General features: G+C 39.9%; 1 protein-coding gene across 2 annotated transcripts in view; it reads right to left on the bottom strand.

Annotated features, from left to right (window-relative positions):
• Window positions 1–21,844, bottom strand: part of MID1 (midline 1) — a 242,505-nt gene that overhangs the window by 141,662 nt on the left and 78,999 nt on the right. The window lies entirely within an intron of this gene.

Below are 21,844 nucleotides of genomic sequence, written 5' to 3'. Positions count from 1 at the left end.
AACTGCTCTGGGTCTGCTCGAAGCTTAACAGACTCCCAGGACTTCAGTAAGGATATGTAAATGCCCAGTTGAAATTAGTGCAACATCAGAGTGACGCAGGAACGCTCGACAGCCGCCCGGTAAAGTGGCAGTATCCCGTCTCCAGAAGCACCGATTTCCTCATGTCAGATTAAAAGGGAAATTACATAATGACATGAGCAGGAAGTAAAATACCCTCTTGCATTAAGGGCAAGTGCCTGTCTGTTGGAAGGAACAGAAATGTGTGTGGATGTGTAGGCTATGGAAATGTTTTGTTGCAAAGCTTTATTTGTTTCAGTGGCAAATGTTTAATCATCCCTAGCCTCAGTTCATTGTCTGCTTTCCCTTCTTCGGGGAGAGTGGTTTCCCCATTCCCGAAGCTGTGTTCCTCATGCAAGATAACACTGCAAATGCAGTGCAAATGCAACTTCGAAGAAAAAAAAAAAATGTTTTGCTTTGTTTTGTTTTTAACGAGATCAGCTGCTATTTGCTGCCCCTCGGTGGCATTCATTAAAATAAACAAAGAAAAGGCAAAATCAAAAATCTCAAATTTGACGTGCCATTGCCCTTTGAGTTGAGTTACACCTTTCATAGAATTATAGAATTGTTTGGGTTGGAAGGGACCTTGAAGAACATCTAGTTCCAAATTTCTTGAGTTAAAAAAAAAAGAAAAAAGCGGAGAAGTGCAAGCCTCCATATCGATACCAGCCAATCTTCTCCAAAGTGGAGAAGGCTTCTAACTTGAGATCAGTTCAGAAGCCTGTCAGTTGCTCTGTTCTGCTCTTAATGGAAATCTGTCTTTTGATCTTAGGGAACAATCAGGCAAATCTGATGCCTGAAGTAAAGTCCCAATATCATGAATTTGCTTCTGCAATGGCTTTATCTACCAATGAAAAAATTAGTCACTATTGAGAAAACCCTTAGCAGTACAAGCAGTCTTATTGAATTGAATTACAGAAAAAAAAGTTACAATGATGTTTTCCCCAGAATTTAATTAAAGGCTTCCAAAAATATATTTCCTTTAAACTTATGATAGGCTTCAGCACTGGCTATGTCACAGGGAAAGAATGAAAAGATCCAAAATGTGTATTTATTTGTTTTCCCATTTAAAGACAATAATGATTTTTCTCACGAGTGCAACAAAGAAAGGAGTTTGCAAATATTGGTACTGTGTAGGTCAGAAGCAAGGCATGGATGGAGGGAAAACTTGATTTAAACCACTACTGCACTTTATCCAGATCCAACTTTGCTCTTGCCTGGTCCATGTCCTCAGGTGGGAGGATCCAGTTATATGTTTTAATGTACAACACCAACCATCTCCAGGGGTCAATGTAACCTGTTACATAAGGGTAAGTCCAACACTCCTCTCTAGCCAATGTGAGTGACAAGTGAGCGACACCCCAGTGATGGTCTAGTACTGCCCACTTGCACATCGGCTTGAAGCAGCTGCAATGCAGAGAGTGAGGTGCATTAAGAGCATTTAACAGGAATGCTTGTCTCCTGTTCCCCAAGCATAGCTCAGGGGACATTTGTCACTTGAAATAAGTGTGTGGTATATGAAGACCTTTTACTGCTTTAAATCTAGGAGAATCCTCTCCAGGATGCATTCAAAGAAAACATAAATGTACTTTTTCAAAGTAATTAGACCATCAGGGGTAAACTACCCTGGTGAAGAGGACGTAGTAAAAAGTTCAAAACTTACAAAATTATTATAAGGATTATAAAGGATTTACACCAAAACCTTATATTTGATTTCAGGGCTTTAAGAAGGGGATTCTTAGGACAGTTTCAGAGTTTCACATGGGAACAAAGCAAAAGATTATGTAAGAACTCAAACATTATAAAGACAAAACTGTTGCATATCTTTTCTGGAAGTGCAGACACCTTTTCACATACAATATGCACAACTTACAGGATAGGATGGGTACTGCATTTTACTAAAAAACCAGCAGAATGTGCCATCAAAAATGAATTAGTTGTATGGGATAAAAACTGATTTCTAGTATTAGCAAAAAAATGAAACCATTAAAATCAGTGACCTATGTTCTACGTGGGGTGTGGGCTATTCTTTTTTTTAAATCCAGTGTCACAAACAGCCCCTATTCTATTTACGCCATTCACTTTACACCTTTGAAGAATGTGTTTTGTAATCAACCCACACTCAGTTGATGAGGGGTTTTTTTGGTGTAGTACAGTTTTTGTAGTCCAGACCAAGATAAGTCTGCACCAGCTGCAGGGGGTGCAGTGCTACTATCACACACAGTGGATTCAGAAAACTAGGTCCTGCACTTCACTTCTTAGAGTATTCAGAGTGGCACAGGAGGAAAAGAGAGGGTCTATATCTGAAGTGGTTTTGCAGTCAGCATCCAAAGACACAGTGGTACAGCTAGATGTGAGGAAGAGGAATTGCCATCTGGGTTGCAAGAAAAGACAGGTGCTGTTTTTTTCACCTTCCTCTGAAAATCCCATTTCCCGTCTATAACCCAAGTATATGTGTGTGCATGAGGAAGTCATATGGTGTTTGAGGAAGTGAAAGGAGATTCTGTCCCTGATAGAGGAGACTTTTACAGTCTGTCCAGTAGAACCAGAGGAGGTAAGGGCAGCCAGAGGAGGTGTAAATTCAGACATCTCTGGGAGCAAAGACCTGCATAAGCCAGACCAAAGTCATGGTAGGGACCACAATAGTTTTAAAGGATTCTTATTGAATTAATTCAAATTAAAAGAAAAATGACCACAAGTACATGAAATCATTGGCAGTTTTATGTTATGAGAACACTGGTTATCAGCAGTAATGGTCACATATTCCTCTTATCAAACCCCTTGGAGTTATGAGTGACACCAGCAGACACAGAAACACCAAAGTAGCTCTGACCTTGCTGCTCCCTGTGGATGCCTGCCACAGTCCTTATCACACACCAATCACCTCCCAAGCACAAAGGGCAGACACACAAGCCCTCCATCTAGCCTCATGTCTCAAGCATTATGTTGCCTCATTCACTAAAGCAAAATCAAAGTAGGATAACTTTAGCTGGGCTTCCATTATTGGCAGCACCAATCAGCAAGATCTTCAGTGTGGTTCATATTGTTCTGCTCTTGACTTGGCAAAAGTAGTCAGCAGGCACTTGTGAGAACTCAGGGTGTTGGGTTCGAACTAAAAATCCTGCCTCCTATTTCTACTTAAGACAAAGATGTAATATTAGAATACAGTGTCGTGAGCCAGTTTATGTAGCCAAAAAACTCTGAGAGTTCCTATAAATGTGCAGAAAAACCCACCACCATGTAATACCAGTTATAAATCGTACGTTATGTAAAAGTATCACATATTTTTTACACAGACATAGTAAATTAGGTGTTGGGTGCTGTTTGTCAACACATCAACTGTTTCTGGAAATGTTCATCTAAACTTAGTGGGATGAGACTTAGTTCAGTGCTCATCAATGCAGTGGGCAATTTTGAAGGTTCTAAGTTGTGACAAGGTAAGGACAAAAAATCTTGGTACTGAAAATTTAGCACTGTTTCAGAATCTGAAACTTCTGCTCATTCTGATTTGTTAATTAAACCTTCCTTAACTACTTTGATTGTTTCTAATAAATTATCAAACACAGCAATTATTTTGAACTGGTGGATCAAATGCAAAACAGCCTAATGTGGAATTACTCAGTTGCTGGATATTTTTGGTGTAATACAGTTTTCATAGTCCAGACCCAGATAAGTCTGCATCAGCTGCAGGGGGAGCACAGAACAGGAAGTGGAGAAAAGGACTTTCTCTCATTAGCTGAATTCCAGCTGCCATGGAAATCCTCCTGGGCCCAGAGAATTTAATATACGCTAAAGACAGAAGAACTGCTCTGTCTCTTTACTGAGCTGTGCCAAACAGAGACAGACCAGACCCCAGGATCTGGTTATATGGTAGGAGTGAAAGAGTTGCAGCGAAAAATATGACCTGGCAAATAGGTGAGAAACAAACAACCCTAGTTTGAAAATCAGCATCTTCAGGTATGAAGTCAATCACAAATAGATTGCCTTTAATTTGCAATATAGACAACTGATAAAGACATGCTTTTCAAAATAAGACAAGCAGCTAGACTGCTGCACTTTGAGAGAAAAAGGTAATGTTCACACCCAAACTATTGGCATTGAAATTCATTTCTAATGGTTTTTATAGTCCCTCCCTTGGCAGTTTTAAATTGGCACCTGCAGGAAGAGCAGGATGTCCAGAATACAAAATACTACTTAATAACCCCGTATAACACTAGAATATTTATCAAAGGCAACGCTAGCATGTACAAATAAACTCCAGAAGAACTGGCACAAAATATGAGGTTGTAAGATGAAGACAAATGTATGAGAAGCCAGTATAAAAGAAAAAAGAAAAAATTCGGAAGTACCCCAAATATGAAAAACTGTTCTCAAGATGTGAACATTACCATGCAATAATTTCAAGTGATATAGTTAATATTTGTGAATTTAAGACTGTACAGAGCTGGATCTCACAAAGCAGTACTTAAGTGCTTTTATCAACATCGCTGCAGTGAATGCAGTGAAGATAAACTGACTGGCCTGGCAGAATGTCTGAGTCATGGCATCTAAATGCACACACATTTCCTAGCAGAAGTTTAAAACTAGGACCAGCAATGTCAGACATCCTTACATTTACACATACACCCCGAAAGCCTCAGTGCACAAAGACGTCCTCAAGGTGGATTGCTGGGGAATTCACTGCATTTCAAGGCTCAGCCTTTTGGCAGGGTATCAGTAAAACAGGCAGAGGTGAGAAAGATCAGGGCATCCTTCAGTCATCTTGGTGAAGCAACCCTTAGAAGACCATTCACCCTTTACAGAATCACTCAAATTGCTCTGATCTCACTTGGGACTGCACCAGCTGCAGGCAAGAGACAAGGGAAGATATCTTCAGGACAGCTTCTTGCTCCATCACTTATGCAACCTATGCAGCCCTCAGCTCAAAGAGAGAGTAAGGTGGTTAAAGAACGATCCATCTGCACTTGCCTTAAGGACTACACTGACTAGACTTTTTGATTAAGGCTTTTTAATCAAAAGAATAATATCTGCTGGCTTTCATTTTACTACATCTGGTATGAGGCAGATACTTGATCTGCTAGGCTGAACAAGTTGGTGCACAGTCATGTGTAATAAATTAGTGATCAGAAGACTGAACATCTATTCTAAAATTACATGGAAGTATAGAAAGCTAAAAAGACTAACAAAGAAGGATGCTATAAGGGTTCAGGGTTTCTAAAACATCTGTTCTCTAGTATATAGAAAAGCTGGATTAAATGGAAATCATAATTAGTTTACCACTGTTTCTCCATTTGATTTCCTAGGATTTTACAATTAGTTGCTACTTCAGTGATAATTATACTTCATTACTCTTAGAAGTAGTAGATAATAGCTAAATTACTACATTTTTTAATGTTCCAGTCCTAAGAAGCCTTCATGAAAGACAGAATGATAAAGTAAGAAGACAAAAATCGCCTTATGTATCTGTAACCTCTATTAACATAGAAAAAAAGGAGAGTAACTTTGCATTTTGTACCAACTGCTTATCTAGTGACCAATTGCAAAAGTCAGTCATGCAGTGACTCAAGATAAGCAAATAAAGATTCGGGCAAATAGCAGAAGTTGTAGCATACATGCTTTCATCAGATAAACACCAAAGAATATTTGTCAAAATCGACACTGCTCTCCTATTCCAGGAGATATATCCAAACATATGATCATACAGATTTGAGGGAGAGTCATCTGGCCACAACTTCACTAAAACAAGTTTAAGCCTAAACTGATAAATTGTCACTTGAAGCAAGCAGGCACCTACTCAAATCCCCATTATCTGTGTGCTAGCTGAGATCATCAAACCATGCAAATCTTTCCTTTCGAAATAAAAGCCCCTAAACCACAGGTTTAGCACAAAAATGTGCAACACTCACAATTAAGCCACTCTGCTCTAAAACAGTTTTTCTTCAACCTGCATATAACATGTTAGACATATCATATGCCATGCACGAGTGTGCCAAAAGTGAGAAACACTAAGCACTGTCAAGACTATGTCATGTCCAGGAAGAATTATAGAGAGATTGACTCTGTGTTGCAAAACTTTCCAAAACAGAAGAAGTGTTGGTGTTTTAACATCTTTTCAAACCCTCAGCTGGGACAAGGCATTAACATGAAAAACTGGAATATTTTGGCATAATTTTTAATTCCCCATATTTCTTGTTCTCAGAAAACATTTGATATTTCCAAGTTCTGCTGTATTTCCCTGGAATGACACTACCCAGTTTTGGTCATACAGAGGTAAAAAAATTATCTCAGGTATCTCTTTAAAAATCCCAGGAAGCCAGCTGCCAACTGGAGGGACAACCAACCAATGTTTCACTGACTTCAAATCAGTTACTTCAGCTCAGATCAATGGAGCCAAAGTTGTCTAAAAGTTCAAGTCAGACTAAAATATTGTTATTTAATTTTTTCTAGTCATAATAGTTTGCCAGCAATCTGCACTATCTCATGAAACTTAATTTAATGAGAAGATTACTTTTTGCATTTGAAATTCCTGAGAATATTGTTGTAGGAATTCTCACTTATCTCTTCTTTCCAGTGTCCTGGCTACCCATGCCAGCTCACTGCCCCGTGGAAAAAGGGCTTCTGTGAAACACGCAACCTGTTGGAACAGGAGGTACAAAAGTTACCTGCCAGCTATGTAGCAACGGGGTCACATGGAAAACTGGTGGGGTGACATGACTCAGAATTGTATCTTAAACACTGGAAATATGAACTGCAGCTTGAAAATTGCTTGTGCCCGGGGGATAAGGTGTTTCATCCCCTCCGCTGGAATTCTCAGACTGTGTATTCAAGCTGCCTTTATACTGCTGAGGATAATAAACGAGAGAATAAATCTATAAATGCTAAAACAGCTTTGAACATTAGTGTAATCAGGGCAGCACAGGCTCTGCCATAAGCAGGAATGAAAGACAAAAAAAGACTAATCTTTGTAGATGTAACTACAAGTTACATACTGAGTATTTAGAATGCAAAAGTTAGTATTAATCACACAACACTACAAACAGACTACTGAAATTATTTCTAGAAAAGTATGTGTATGTGTGTGTGTTCATGTGTTCATGTGTTCATCATTCTACACCCATGAATGTGTAGAGAAATATGTTCAAATTCTTCAAGAAAAATTAAAGGTATGTACTTGGACTTTCTCAGTGAAAAAGAACTGGATGTTAAGTGTTGGTGGTGAGATGAGGTTGTAGGGGGTGGGCTGGGGAATGACAAAAAAAACCTTAACCCAAACCCCAAATCCTTAGACTCTGGCAGGAAAACCACTTTATACAACTGAGAATTTGCTAACATATGTGACTCATGATTCGACTCATAAGCTTCTGAAGTTCACTGGGGTTACCATCAAGGTCAGATTACCCATGAAATATCAGATTACTATACCTTCCCACTGCTTCAGAGAAGCTCTTGATACTGACCATGTAATATATTTATATGGGAAGGTTAACACCGAAACCATCACATTCCTCTAATTTCAAATGAGAAAAACAGGCAAAGAATTTAGAAGAAAATCAAAAGAACTTTCTTATGAGAGGATTTTAAATTAAGCAATTCAAGGATGTGGGCAGATATCATGAAGAATTAGTCACAGAAGTTAAATAGGAGACAGTTTCAGAAAGTCTTTGCTTATCACATTAATGTTTTTCTCACCAGGAGCATTACTTAAAACCAGCTAAGGAGGGTTTTGAAATGGTGTGTTTATAAATAGGCTCACTGGGACTGCCCTGGGAGGACTGGTCTGGTTGGGTCTCACACTTCCATCTGTGTCAAGTAGCCCTTTTTTAGCTTTTAAACCATTTTCACATGGCAATTTTATGAGTCACTGTAGCTTGTTCCTTTTAATTACAGGAATATATAGTGTAGGTTTACCAGTCTCCAAAAGAATTTTTACTTTCTTTCGCTCACATTTCCAGATGTGTCACCTATTCAGTCCTCCCTTTTTGTTAAATGACACTGGCAATAAAAGACAATGACTGCAAAGATAATGTACTTCTCCAGGTTCCACGCAAACTACGTTTATAATCCAAACCTTTGATTCTCATTTTATAAGATGCCCTTATAAAAAAAAAAACCTAAAATAAAAAAGCAGACTGGTCCACGAAAACTATGTTTCCATAGTTGCTGATAAACATTTTCATGAAGATACTCAAAAAACCTGCAGTAACCCAAAAAATCTGATTCAGGTAAGACTTGTGGAAAGTAAAGCTCAGCACAGAAATAAAATGCTCATTACTAGGCATTAATTTTTGCATCTCTTACTTCCACAGGTTATTATCAGTCTGCACTTATCACTTCAATGCTGAAATTGGCAGATATTGTCCAGAGTGTCTTATTTCATAAATACACGTTTATTTACAGGGAGACTCAACCATTATAACCCGTGCCTGCAACACATTCTCCAACATCATTATTTTACACCAACAGCAGGGAAAAAAAAGCACAGAAGTAGCTGCTACTGCACATCAGCCCAATGATGAAGGTTAATGCATGCCTTCTAAACTATTTCATGCAGATTTTGATCCCTAGGGCCACACTGTCACGTATGCTCATACTCTCTCGTCTTCTTGTTCCAACATCTCTCTTAGCTGTAATTTTGCTGTAATTCACTATGAAACTGCAATGATATGCAGAGGTCTTAACATCCATTTCATAAAGGCTTTTCCACATCTCTTGGGCACAAAGAAGGTCCTTTTATGTCAATGGGAATGCACAGTGATGTCCTGAATATCCTGTCAGCTTTAGGGATCCAAGCTTTTGGTGCTCTCAATTTCCCATCTACCACCTGAAATTAACAACTGGTAACTTGGTACTATATGGTGCTGCAGAGCAAAATGAGACAGGAAGACCCCTCAGCACATACAGAGGAATTAGGCTGAGTTGTGCAGCCATGTTGCTCAGTTACCAAACCACCTGGCTACAACTGGTTTTGCTTCCCTCCTTCTGCATGTCTACTCAGAGTGGAAGCACATATATGTGGTGTACTGCACTTCACACTGAAGTGAGAGATCAAAAAGAATCATACTAAGGATTCAAAAGTGAAATACTTGGGATTTAAACAATTTTCATATTTCTTTTAGCGCAGGAACTTGGAATTCACTGGGACTATCTGCTTATGTATTTAATTGAGTGGAAAACGTAGTACAACACAAAAAAGGACAAAGCACAGAGTCCTTTGGGAAAAGGTGATGACACTTCAGCAGGGAAGCTCTCCAGGCCATCCCAGCATCCTTAGCCCTAAAGACTGTGGGGCACAGAAATAACTCCACAGAAAAATTCACCTGCCATATCCTCGTATTAGACCTTAGAAGTGTAAAGCTCTGATCACTTGCAGCTTCAAAGCTGAAAAAGAAGGGAGAGCATCTGAAATGCAAATCTAAAACAAGAGAAGCTGTCACTACAGTCAGAAAGATCATTATTGTTATAGCTTTATGTGATTTGAAATGCTGCAAATAAAGTAAAGGCACGACTCACAGTCTTTTTAGATTGGTAACTGCTGCAAGGAAGGGATCTGTACTTACCTTAATTTGGGTGTCTTCCTGTGAGTTCTCATGTTCAATCCTTTCGGGAAACTTTTTCCTTTATGTAGGCTCTGTTTGGCCACCACAAACCACTAAAGCTTTCAGCACACTTAACTGAGGGTGGTTATTAGGGGCATGCTGTAGGTGAGCAGTGATGTGTGTCCACCACCCTACTCCCTCCAGTGACTTCTTGAACCCATTAATCTTTTGCTTTTGATAAATCAAACTGTTATATAAAAATAAAGTAGAAGGACAAGGAGAAATCAGACAGTAGACAGGTGATCTTGAATCTCAAGCATTTTTATGCATTTATCTTTCAGTGTGGCCCTTTCCAAGAGTTAATATCATCAGCATTTTACAAATGTTAGCAAGGCATTTGATCCACGTATCGTGAAGATGTTGCAGTGTCTCAAGCTGGTGATAAGGGGTTGCTACTGTTACTAGATTGAGATGAATACTTAATAGGTTCACAAAATACATATTCTTACTTGTTTTTTAAAATATTAGTTGCCCAAAAGGCATTTGCTTATGCATGCCTTTCATATTTTCATGGACTTTCCACTCCTTTATCTATCAAATATAGTGGATTTTGATACTGTTTAGAGAAAGGAGAGGTCATTAACCATTTTCCTTCTTCAGAAAAGGGGACAAGTTAGGTAGCTCATTATCTTGCCTGTTTATAATTAAGTCCAAAAATAAATGCTCCACTGTACTAGAATTGTGAGGACTTTTATTTCAGAGGATTTAATGAGTCATGGAAACCTGTTTAAAAGTCTGCACTAAACAAAGAACTAACATTAGCATGGCAATAGACCATATAGATTTTAATGGTCTGAACCCCTTGTCTCACATTCAGACACAGACCCGAGATTGCCCCATCACCAACATTTTATCCAGTGATTCTTTCAGATGGGTACCTTTTTTGCCAATGAATCTGAAGGTGATATTTAGGAAGTAAGTCTATTATCAGGAATGCAAATTGGGGGAAAAATGTGTCACATCAAATCATGACCATTTACTAAGATATTATTCATGGGCAAATGCTTTCATGCACTGCATACTTGGAAGGGCTGGTTGAATGGAGTTACTGTAAAGGCATCAAATTTCAAATTTTTATACTTTTTTGTACTCTTCATGACGCAATTAAAGGGAAGTTTTAACACATTAACTTATTTTAATTTGGCTTGGTTTATTAGGATATATAGAATGCAAATAAATATAAGGTTTCCTAATTTTTATTATCATCAAAACACCACTGTTAGACTTTTTTGGATCACTGTGATCACTGTGTACCTGGTACCTTATTTTGAAAATTTTCATTGACATCTGATACAGTCATAGGATGGAACCCTGCTATTATGAAACTCATTTATTTTAAAAATGGCCCAATTTTTACTGAGGTAAATATGACTAGGCTTACATCCATATGCAACTGATAACTTGACTGTGGTCAGGGAAAACAAAAAGAATCATCCAAGCTTGGCTAATAACTTACTTGGATATATTTGAACACCTGTTACTATAATAGTGTTAGTAATCAGTTCAGTTTGGAGTAAGATGCACCAAGAGCAAATGTGCTTGCAACTTCCAGATCTGCTTTCACAGCTTGTACCCAAAGAGATTCCTGGGAAATGAATTAATATTTTGCAGTCTGAGGCAGCAAATTTTTATAGCAGGACTGAGCAACAGGGCAGGAATTCATGGAAGATAATATATTGAGCAGATCTAAATACTAAATAGGCACTTTCCTTATATATTTTGAAGTGCGGAATGTTGCATATTTCTAGAAGGAAAAATGGACATAACATGTTGTTCTTGCAAGGTGTTACCACGTTAACAACTAGAGAACCTTCTGTTAAAACTATTAATATGTGGCTTATCACTTCATAAAATCTTGAAATCACGATGCAACAACAATAAGCACATGTGGTACATATGAAGCCAATCTGCAAATACAATAATAAGCATTCAGCAAGAGGCATTTTTGTACTGTAGTTAGCTGAGGTAAAATTGCCATGCTTGTTCTACAATCACCACTTTTGTTACCTACAAAAATAAACCCATCCAAACTCTGTATTTGGGCTCCTTTCTGAAGTGCAAGAAAGGCTTTTGTTGCCTCCTTGTTCCTCAGCACACACCAAACCTGACTTGGGAAGTTTGAAGGTGATGGTGAAGTCATCTGCCAGAAGGCTTTGCAATTTTAAGCAAATCTGTTCTCAAACCTAAAGCTGACCCTCTGTTTAACAAGATAGACTTCATCTGTCATAACGATTCTGTCACTGGTGTCAGTATTTGGGTACTTGTGGCACAGGGTAAGTGATGATTGCAGGAATAAGTATGAAAAAGTGGATGGGGTGATAAATTATGAGACCGGGAGGTGGGAAGAGGAAGAACAACAAGCATTCCGTGTAAATCATAGAATCATTTAAGTTGGAAAATACCTTTAAGATCGAGCACTGCCAACTCCACCACTAAACCATGTCCCTATGCATGGTAGGCATCTATGTGCACTTTAAAATACCTCCAGGGATGGTGACGCCACCACTGCCCCGTCCCAGCGCTTGAGAACCCACACATCTGTGGTCACATGGAGTAAGGAGCTCCTGAGTACCAAACTCGTGCATGCACACAAAGCGAAAAGCGGGGCCGGGCGGGGAGCCCGAGGCGCGGGGGGCAGAGCCGGCCCCTGGCCGCTCCGGGGCCCCGGGCGCTCCCCTTCCCTGCGCTCCTCTCCCTCTCCCCGCCCGGCTGAGCGCAGCCTGCGCGCTCCCACACCCAGCGGCTCAGAAAGAGCTGGAACCTCTCTACGACGCAGCCGTGACACCAGCTTCTTGTAGAAACTAAACAAACTTTCTATTTGCAGGGAAAAATCTGAACAGTTTTTTGGTACTTCTCAGCTGAACTTCAGATCCAAACTTGGCAACGATAAAATACATTTTTAAAAACCCTGTACAGCAGGCAGTTCTACTTATTCTTGCATCTAAAACACTGTAAGATCCACTTCTTCCTAAGATGACATTGACTCCACTTCTAAACTTTTCTGATGCTTAAAGCTGATTTTTCCACACAAAGATAAGACAGCATAGGTTCAAACCAGCAATTACTTTTCACCTAGCTTTAATGGCTGTGAAGGAAGTACACTATTGCTGCATTCCAGGAGTTGCTTTGTTACACTTTATGCCCCAGCACTACTATCACCGTGAAGTCTCTGTGTGTTGTAATTCCTCTGTAGTTACAGTCTTAAAAGGCCACAAGCTTGCATACTTGAAATTTGTGATACATTTTTTTCCCAGCATATGCCTACCCCCTTGGGACACAAGAGTTTTTGTTAAGGACCAGCTTTCTGCTTGTGAAAATAAAATCAAATCACTGAACTCTGACCATTAATGCAGTGTGTTCCGCACCAGCCTATAGCAACAGAATATCCTGACAGTCAGCATAAGGGGGGATAAAACCACCAGCAAGTAAACCTTTTGATAATTCCAACAATTCGCTTGAAATACATGGATATCAATCCATCTTGCTCTTTTTCATATTCCTTCTGTCTTTCCTGATTTAACATGTACTTTTTTTCCCCCCTTCAAAAGAGGTAAGCAACAAACACAAACACTGAATTTTTGTATCAGACAAACAGACAAGTTTTGAATGTCATGTCCAGAGAGGTGAGAAACATGTTCAGTACCAGGGCAGCTATCATATATAATGACTCCATGGAAACAATGTTATTCCATTAATTATTACATCCTTCAAGATTCATGCTAAAACCAGGTCTCTTCATAATGAACTTTTATCCCTATCTGCTCTCACAGATTTCTGTTGCTCATTTCTTCCTAGATATAGAAATAGTAAATATTACAAAACTTAGGCGTATATCCCCATATTTCCACCTTTGTGAATAATCAGCTTTATATTAATTGTGGGTGTGAACAGGTTGAGTCCTTACTGCTGTGTTCAGAAAACATGCAAAACTGAAAGTATGTATCCAAGTTTGACTTCCTCTTGGAGATAGATTTATCGATCTTACCACCCCCCACCCCTAATACAAAAAACAATACCGCCTAACCTTCAGCAGAAGCTTGCTCTCAAAGCTCATCCATTCACAGTATTTCCTTTTAGGAATTGCTCTGTCTTAATTCAGTTAATTATTCTTCTTACTCACACTTCCTTTATTTTACGGGTAGTGAATGAAACTGCATTTGCCACGATAATTCAGCAGAACTTTAGCAGCTTTGGGCAAGAGAGTGGGATAAGAGCATCCTGCCACCCCTATGTGTGTCCAAGAGCAGTGGTGCTGACAAATGATTAGCTGATATCATACTGTTCTTCTTTTCAGTCTCGTGAAAAAGACCTCTCAAAGGAGAACAAACTTATTCAGCTGAGGTTTTAATATTTCTCTGTATCTCATAAATAAATATGATATTGTGGTGATTTAACCTAGGAGTGTGGGAATTGCTGAGGGATGTGCTTATTTTTCTAACAAAAGTTCAGGCATGCTATTATTAGCAATCTCTGGTATGTCATCAATGTCAAAGGCCAAATACTTTCTGAAATGTTTAGGAATCAAGTGTGTTCTGAGTCTGAGGAGTCTGTTCTCACTCTGCCATTCACATGCACACACAGCAGCATGCTGCAAAAAGACTCCATCTTGTCAGGATGCTCCTGAACACTCCCAGTGCATCTGTTTTGATAATGTTCAGGTTCTCAGCAGGACAAATATTGACTGCAGAGAGCAGAATAACCTCGCCAGTGAGTAGTTGACAAACACTGGACCTGGGAGCCTGAACTTAACCTAATTTAGAGACCACTTTACACCACATATGGCTCTTTGCATACATAAGTGTATCTGCCAGTTTAGTACCTCAATAATACTCAGGGAGTAGCCTGTCAGCAGGAACATACAAAAAAGATACACAGAGGGTATTGACATAAAATTCTTCAAGCAATTGTATCATCAGGTAGATCAAGAAGAAGCTGTTCCTGAGCACTCCCAAGATCTGTCTCTGAGAGCAGCGTAGATCTACCACATCACTCTGAGAGTTGGCTCTTAACAGTTCTGTGCTTCCTCACAGACTTTTGGACTGAACTTTCTCTGCTGCATTTTATGAAGAGAGAGAGGGTGACCAATGTGAAAATCAAACCCAAGACAAGTAGCCATTCTTTCATTTAAAACTGGCAATAGGTTTTTGTGGAGGACTGTGAGCCCTTGGCGCGGGAGCCCTCTGCACTCCCTTGGAGGAGAAAGGCTGGAAATCCAAAAGACTCTCCCCAGAGATAAGCAACCTTCCTCGGGTCATGGTGACAAAAAGAGACACTCCCAACTTGCCTTGTTTCTATATGGTAATAGCCGGTACCCCGTTGGCTAATTGGTTATTACCCCACCCCCTGCCTTCCCCATACAACCTCTGTCCCCAAGCCTTGATGTCGGGAGCCTTTGTCCCTGGCCTTCCCTTCACAGGGGCTGCTGGACAATAAAAGCTGCTTCTGTGGAACTGCCAAACGAGGCTCCTGTCTCTCTGTCCCCGAGTTCTGCTGGGGTGATTTCACAAAGAGCTGAATCACAAGAGCTGATATCAATTATAGCCAAGAAGTTGCTACACTTGCTGAAATCACCTGTCTCTCAGGGAAGTTGCTAAAGCCTCTAGAAAAGCCTTTCCCTGGAGGGATGCCCACCAGACCCTGGAAGCAATAGCTTTTTCAACCAAAAGTTTCTTGTCTTTGTCATCAGGGTCATTTATAAAAAATATGAATGGCAGTTGCAAGACACTGCATAGAAATCAAAAGATAAGACAGTGGAAAATCAAGCCCAAGTCTTTTCGTTCCCAAGGAAAGGGTTAAGTAATATAATTATTTCATTAGAAGCAGTGGCCATCTGTCATGCTTTATAAAAAGATTGGCAAACAATATTAAAAACATCCATTACATGCAATAGAGAAGAGAAAAATATGTTTATTTAGCAAATGTTAATGTTTCTGAAAGATGTTTGATTAGAGTCTGGAATTTATCATCATTTGCTAGCGCTCAGGCTAGAAGCCTAGCATCATCAACACATATTGTCAACAGTCATTAGCAAACATTTTTATCTCCATGTGAAAAAACAGTGATTAAGCTCTTCCAACCGCATTACTAGGTGTATCATCCTCCACAAAACATAATATATGTTTTTTTACATCCCCTTCCAAGAAATATTTCTCCAATCTCTTAGTAATTTTTTTTCCTGTGTAGTATAAAGACTTTAAAAACAATAGTCTTTAGAAACAAAAAGACAGGAGTGATTTCTAGCAGAAACAAGGGTCTTTAAACTTTCACAGGAAAATTTTATGCAAGAAGAAAGAGTAATGTGATTATGCATCAGAAGAAAACTGAAATGATTCATTAATAAAAAAAGACAATGTCAAGAAGCTTGTAGTGCAAGTGCAAAATTGGAAGTTAGCCATGGTTTCTATTTCGCTTGTTTGCTCTCAACAATATATAAATACTTCAAAAAAACCCCAGAACTCAGGATAGTGAAGCTTGTCTGCTGCTGCTGTGGCTGCCAGATATCATCATGGATATTCTAATGGGAGAAGAGAGAATGATGCTAAATTGTAAACCAAAGTTTTCTGTGAACTTCAATTTGAAGGAAATACTCTCTTTCTTCAGCCCCCCCCCCCCCATAAGAACAGCAGCACTTCAGAACTGTTCTCTTTGCACTGACCCTCAATGTAGCCCGGATGGTTTTCTTCTTGTTTTGGTGCTGTTTTGCTACAACATTACTTAAAGAAAGCATTGGCTTTTGTGCTGGAAAAAGGAGGGGGACAGGGGAGGAGGAGACACACCTTTGTTAAAATGTATATATACATATATACACACAAAGCTCCATTTGAATGAAACAGTAGATGTCCACAGGCTGGTTCATGCATAATGCAGTATTTCCCCAAAATCAGAAATTAGTGGGAGAAGCAAAGCAGAGGGATAGCAGGGCTATATATCATGGGGAAAACTTGCCCATGTGCGCTTTGTTCTATACTCACACAAGCAAAGAAAAAAGGTAATTTTTTGCATATAGGAGGTAAAAGAGCTGAAGCCGAGTTCTTCCACTTGACTTAGTTTGAAATCATGGGGATTTAATAATTTTTAAGACAAAATTCTCCCAGTAGCACTCTACCTGTGCATGGGTTAGTTTACAACACCTCCGGAGTGTTACCACGCCATGCCTTGGGGCGAGTTTGTCCTGTGCAGGTCCTGACTGTGAGAGATCCTTGCTGAGGAACGATACTTATCAGGCCAGGAACTGCAGAACCCTACACACATGGCTGAGAAGACCTTGTAAGTTTTATGATCACTCTCTTCAGAGCATATTACTGCTTTCTGATGGCTTCCGTATTTTCCATAACTCACTGCACATTTGTGACTTATACCTACCTGTCTTGAAACATGTTAAAATGGCCATAAGATTTTATTTCCTCCCAGACTTAGCAATAATTAAACATAGTAGGCTTTAATATTTGAATCCATTTCAAGGCAATGGGGATACACTGGAGGCCATGGGGAGGGGCATGTGCTTTGTGAATGCAAAGAGCACATGGAAATGCTTTTATCCCATTAGCACAGGCACAGAGGTTGCTTCAACACAGCTGCAGCTCTTGGAGAAGAGTGTGCAGGCTGAAATGAGCTCATGGTTGAGTCCAAATGGGACTAGGGTCCTTCTCTCTTTTGAAGATCACCGAGGAAGAACAAGCTGTTCACTGTATTGTCCCTCCATCTCTGTTGTTCTCGAATTTTCTAGGAGTTTAATGCCAAGCAGACACTCATAACCAGTTTTGGCCCCATCTGTGCCCATGAGTCATTAACTTTTGCACAGTATCTCACATCTTGTTACCATTTTACTGCCACAACCATCAAATTAACCCCATGCAATGCTTGAGTGAGCAGCTATAACAATACAGGGATCTGGAGCACAAATGACAATCCCCAACGCACACAGCACAGGAGCAGTACCCTCTCCTGTCACTGGGACTATATATATTCTTGGTCATCTGTCTCAGAGAGCATTCAAAGACTACTACAACTGAGATGTTACTCTGTGGGATAATGAGGCGTTGCCATTCCTTACAGTTCTGTCACAAGGCTTAGGCTATTTGATCTTTTCTGTGAAGCCTCAGCTCCAGATACCAAGTCATTATGTGAGAACTGAAGATTTATTTTCTTTTTTAAAAGGGATTTAGCCTTTAGACTGTTACAGAGAGAGAGCTGACAGTCTGACCTGAATATAACCCCTACGATTTGAAAGCCAGAGGCTAGAAAAAAGGAATGCAGAATTGTCTTTAACATGTTATGATTTTTCACCTAAAATATTATGATTGTGAAAGAGGTGGAGTCTGGCAGGAGGTTAATGTTTTTGAAAGCTAGCTCTTCTCTACAGGTAAGAAAAGAACTCATTTTGTGCTCATGGTAGCCTAGGCAGTGAGCTCCTGGAAGGGAAAATATGTCTTGTGATAGCCAGAAGGGCTGCTGCAAGCTCCCTTCCTCTGCAGAGCAGACGCAGAGGAGGTTGTGCAAAGCATGCTACCTTTCAGGTTGAATACCTGTTGCTTTAAACGGCCTGCTGACTCCATGACATTCACCAGCTTTAGCTCAGGCTTCGCAATCTCTTTAAGTGGCAGGGACTACAGAAATATTTATTTCTGAAGACAACCCACAAACTATCCCATTTCCCACACCTGTTTGCTCTTTGGAAGGGCAGATATCAAAAAGACACTAACCACACTGATCCCGAATACATTGCCTTTTGGAAAAAAACCAGTTAATTGTCCAGTCAAAGTTATCAGCATTTTAAGACATTCACTGACTTACCCCGTAGCCCATCACTGACAAACACTTCCCTGTAACTGTACATGTGCATACAGTTCTGGGGGTTACATTTCTCCTTTTTTATACCAGTATTACACAGAGCACACAAACCATGACAGTCAGCTCCAGGCACATTAAGGGAAGCAGCCAGATGGTGAGGGCAGGAGAGCAACTATGGCCTTGCTGCCTGGCTTGCCAGGAGGTGATGGATGCCAGTGGGTGCCCCACAGGAGCAGAGAAGGGCAGCTACGCCCAGGGAAAGCTGCTCCTTCCCAGCTGGCTCCCACACCTCAGCCCTTTGTCCCACTTCACTCAGCAGCTGGAGCAGACAAGAAGTCCCTTTTCTCAGTGGCCTTGCCTTGACCTCCTTTCCAGCTTTTCTTTTTCTCCCAGTGCTTCCCCATGGAGCAGCACCCTGATCCCACTCCATATAGTCCTTCATGAGATGGCTTTTGCCTGTGACTGCCGGCATGATCTGAAATGTAAAGCAATTGTTCCCTTAACTCCAGCTAAAACACTATAGTTTAGAAACCTCTGGGCTTCTTATCATACCTCTTCATTTTATTTTTATTTCAGCTCCCACTGCAATACCAAAGTGCAAAATTACACACTAATAGAGAGTCTCAGGCGAGTTAATGAGGCAAAATGGGCCCCAGTCACTACATGGTTAAAAAACCTGGGTCCTGGGGCAACAGTATTGATAGCCTTCACCCCCACTTAAAAAGGGTAATAAGCAGGAAAGATATGTTAACAGAGATATAGAGATACGTATAAAAAGAAAGAAAGAAAGAGAGAAAGAAGTTCAACTAAGCAATTAAAGTAGAGCTGTTAAAAAATCAGATATAAGAGTTGTAAATGTGCTTGCATGTCTGTATGGATGCTTGTAGGTATGTAATCTTATTATCATGATAATTATTTAAGAATACCTCCCATAATCCTGTGTACTGTAAGGCAGAGAATAAGCAGCAAAAAAAGCCTTGATTGCATTCAAGCTATTCCACCCAGACTACAAAAGTAGCCATTTCCTGGCACTGCCCCAAATCAAATCCTACCACTTCAAATGCAGTAGCAGACAGATATGCATGTTGCTGCTTATTTTTATAATGAAAATACTGAGTATATAATTTTAGAAGCATTCTATTAAATGTTTTAACAAATACACAAATTAGGAAATATAACCAGATAAATCCAACCTTGATGTCAGTAATATAAAGAGAGACTTGTAAACAATGGGAACTATGCAGTCACTGCAAGCAAGCTTCCTCGCAAAGTGGTTTAGAGGGGAAATTACAGGCACATGCAACTATCATGTTGCATCAGAAACAGACAATGAGAGCCCACGAATTCTAAAAAATTGTTCAGTTGGCGGAGACCCAGTCCTGTGGGTCACCTGCCAGGAATTTCAGGCTAAATAAATTGTCTCCAGGCATGACTGACCCTTTTGCCTTAAAAAACTTAACTTTATTTGGGCTCAAGAGGCTTATCTACCCTTGCATCCTTTCAGCTGCCCCAAGTCTCACCATGAGCTTTACAGAGGAATCTGCTTGCTCAGCATTTCTCCTGTGATTGGGTTCTTATGGCAGCTCTTCCTTGCTCCATGGAGCTTGATCCACATACCTTGCTATTCAAGTTACTGGGGACTTGAATTAGGGTAGCTCAGTGAAGGTTTACCTGGGTCATGGCAAGAAGCTGCAAAGGAGGAGTCCAATATATGGGAAACACTCACATGACAGTGCTATGCTCAAGCTAAATGTGACAATATTGGCTTAGAATTCCAGCTCCCCACATGATTTGGTTGCTCAGGTCAGGCACATACCCCCGAGTCCTGAGTGCACAGAGATGGAGCCAACTCAGATGTCTCTGCTCAGGCAGCACAGGTTGCCCTAAAGAAGGTACTAGAAAAGTGCCCACCTTGCTCAGCTGCTTAGGAGGGTTTTCTCTCCAAATGACTGCACGTATCCTACTACATAGCTCTGTGTATGATGTCAGCGCAACTAGACTAAAGCGTTTCACAATGCAAAGCTAAAGCTGAGAAGACATTTTGTTGTTCAAAATTAGTACCCAGGCCTTGCTGAATGGTCAGAAGACAAGGCTTGAGGGAAAAGAAGATGTCAATAATTTTAAGATAGTGGGTTAAAAAAATCTCAAAATTTTGGTGTCATCTTTTATGGATGTAAGAGACAGGGAAGAAGAGGAAGCAGAAAAAAATTAACATCAGTGTTTCTGGCCACTGTCTATTGCTTCTTTTTAGTAAATCAAGATCTGTTTTTTGAAATGCTTTGTGATCTCCTGCTAAGCACCTAATATCTTCCCAGCCTTCCTTCATGCTCCCTGTGCTACCAATATCTCATTTATGTCCTTATAAGGTACTTTGAGCCATAACAAAGGTGATATACAAAACACTCTTCTATTCTCTCATATCCTAGTTAACTTTCAAAACCAAAATACTACACTTGGATGCACACATGCAGCTTTGGCTGTAACCATTGGGAGTTTTTTGCCTATATCTGCAGGGATAACATGGACCTTTATGCTTTCAAACTGCTCAGACACTGGGGGTGAGCAGGATGGGGGTGGGGTCCTTTCAACCTGGAGTATTCTATAAAAAATTCTTGCATCATACTGCATCCATTTGAAACCCCTAAATGTTCATATCTGCAGCAGTCCTGTGGGTCACCTGCCATGGAAAAAAAATTTCCCTGGACAAAAAGGTCTTGAAATATTTTATTACAGAAATACACTTTTCAGGCCTTAAAACAGATTAAATATATGAGAATTCCTAGAAGTCTATATTGTTTCCCTCAGGGGTGCCAGACTTTATTTAGAAAGCTTACATATTGCTATAGCAAGGAGTTTTCATGGATGAAAAGTGCTCAGGGCATTATGATGGATAGGTGGATGGCAGTGAATGGGAAAAAAAGCACATAGAAGCTCCACCTGGCTGAATGGCATTAAGATTCCCCATGGGAGTCATATTAGGATGCAAGGTTTTTCTCTGCTGTTTGCTCTAACAATGACATACATACATACATACATAAATGAAATCACCCACAGAACTCAATAATTTATTTGCTTCATCCTGGCCGTGAATGTGGTAGAATAATAAACGACCATATGGGTAATAGTACAGTCACTACTAGTGATGCCACACTATTGGAGCTTTGCAATAAGATTGCTTAATCTTGGATTCCTTTGAAAGACCCAAAGCAATGGACACATATAGCCCTGCTTTAGAATCGTATTTTCTGTTGTTTGCTTTTCCCAGTATTAAAAAGGGTTGATGAATACCTTAACAGCTACACTCTCAAGGGCAGAAGTAAATCTAGCAGAACAAGGATTCCTAATTCTAAAGATGCTAATGGCAAATACTCACATGTGTGTAAATAATTAATTGCTTTCTT

This window comes from Corvus kubaryi, unplaced genomic scaffold (assembly GCF_017639235.1).
Source record: "Corvus kubaryi isolate FWS band 111438036 unplaced genomic scaffold, C.kubaryi_AGA036_p1.0 133, whole genome shotgun sequence".
In the NCBI taxonomy this organism is placed as follows: domain Eukaryota; kingdom Metazoa; phylum Chordata; class Aves; order Passeriformes; family Corvidae; genus Corvus; species Corvus kubaryi.
Note: the sequence above shows the minus strand (reverse complement) of the source record. Positions and strands in the feature narration are given on the sequence as shown.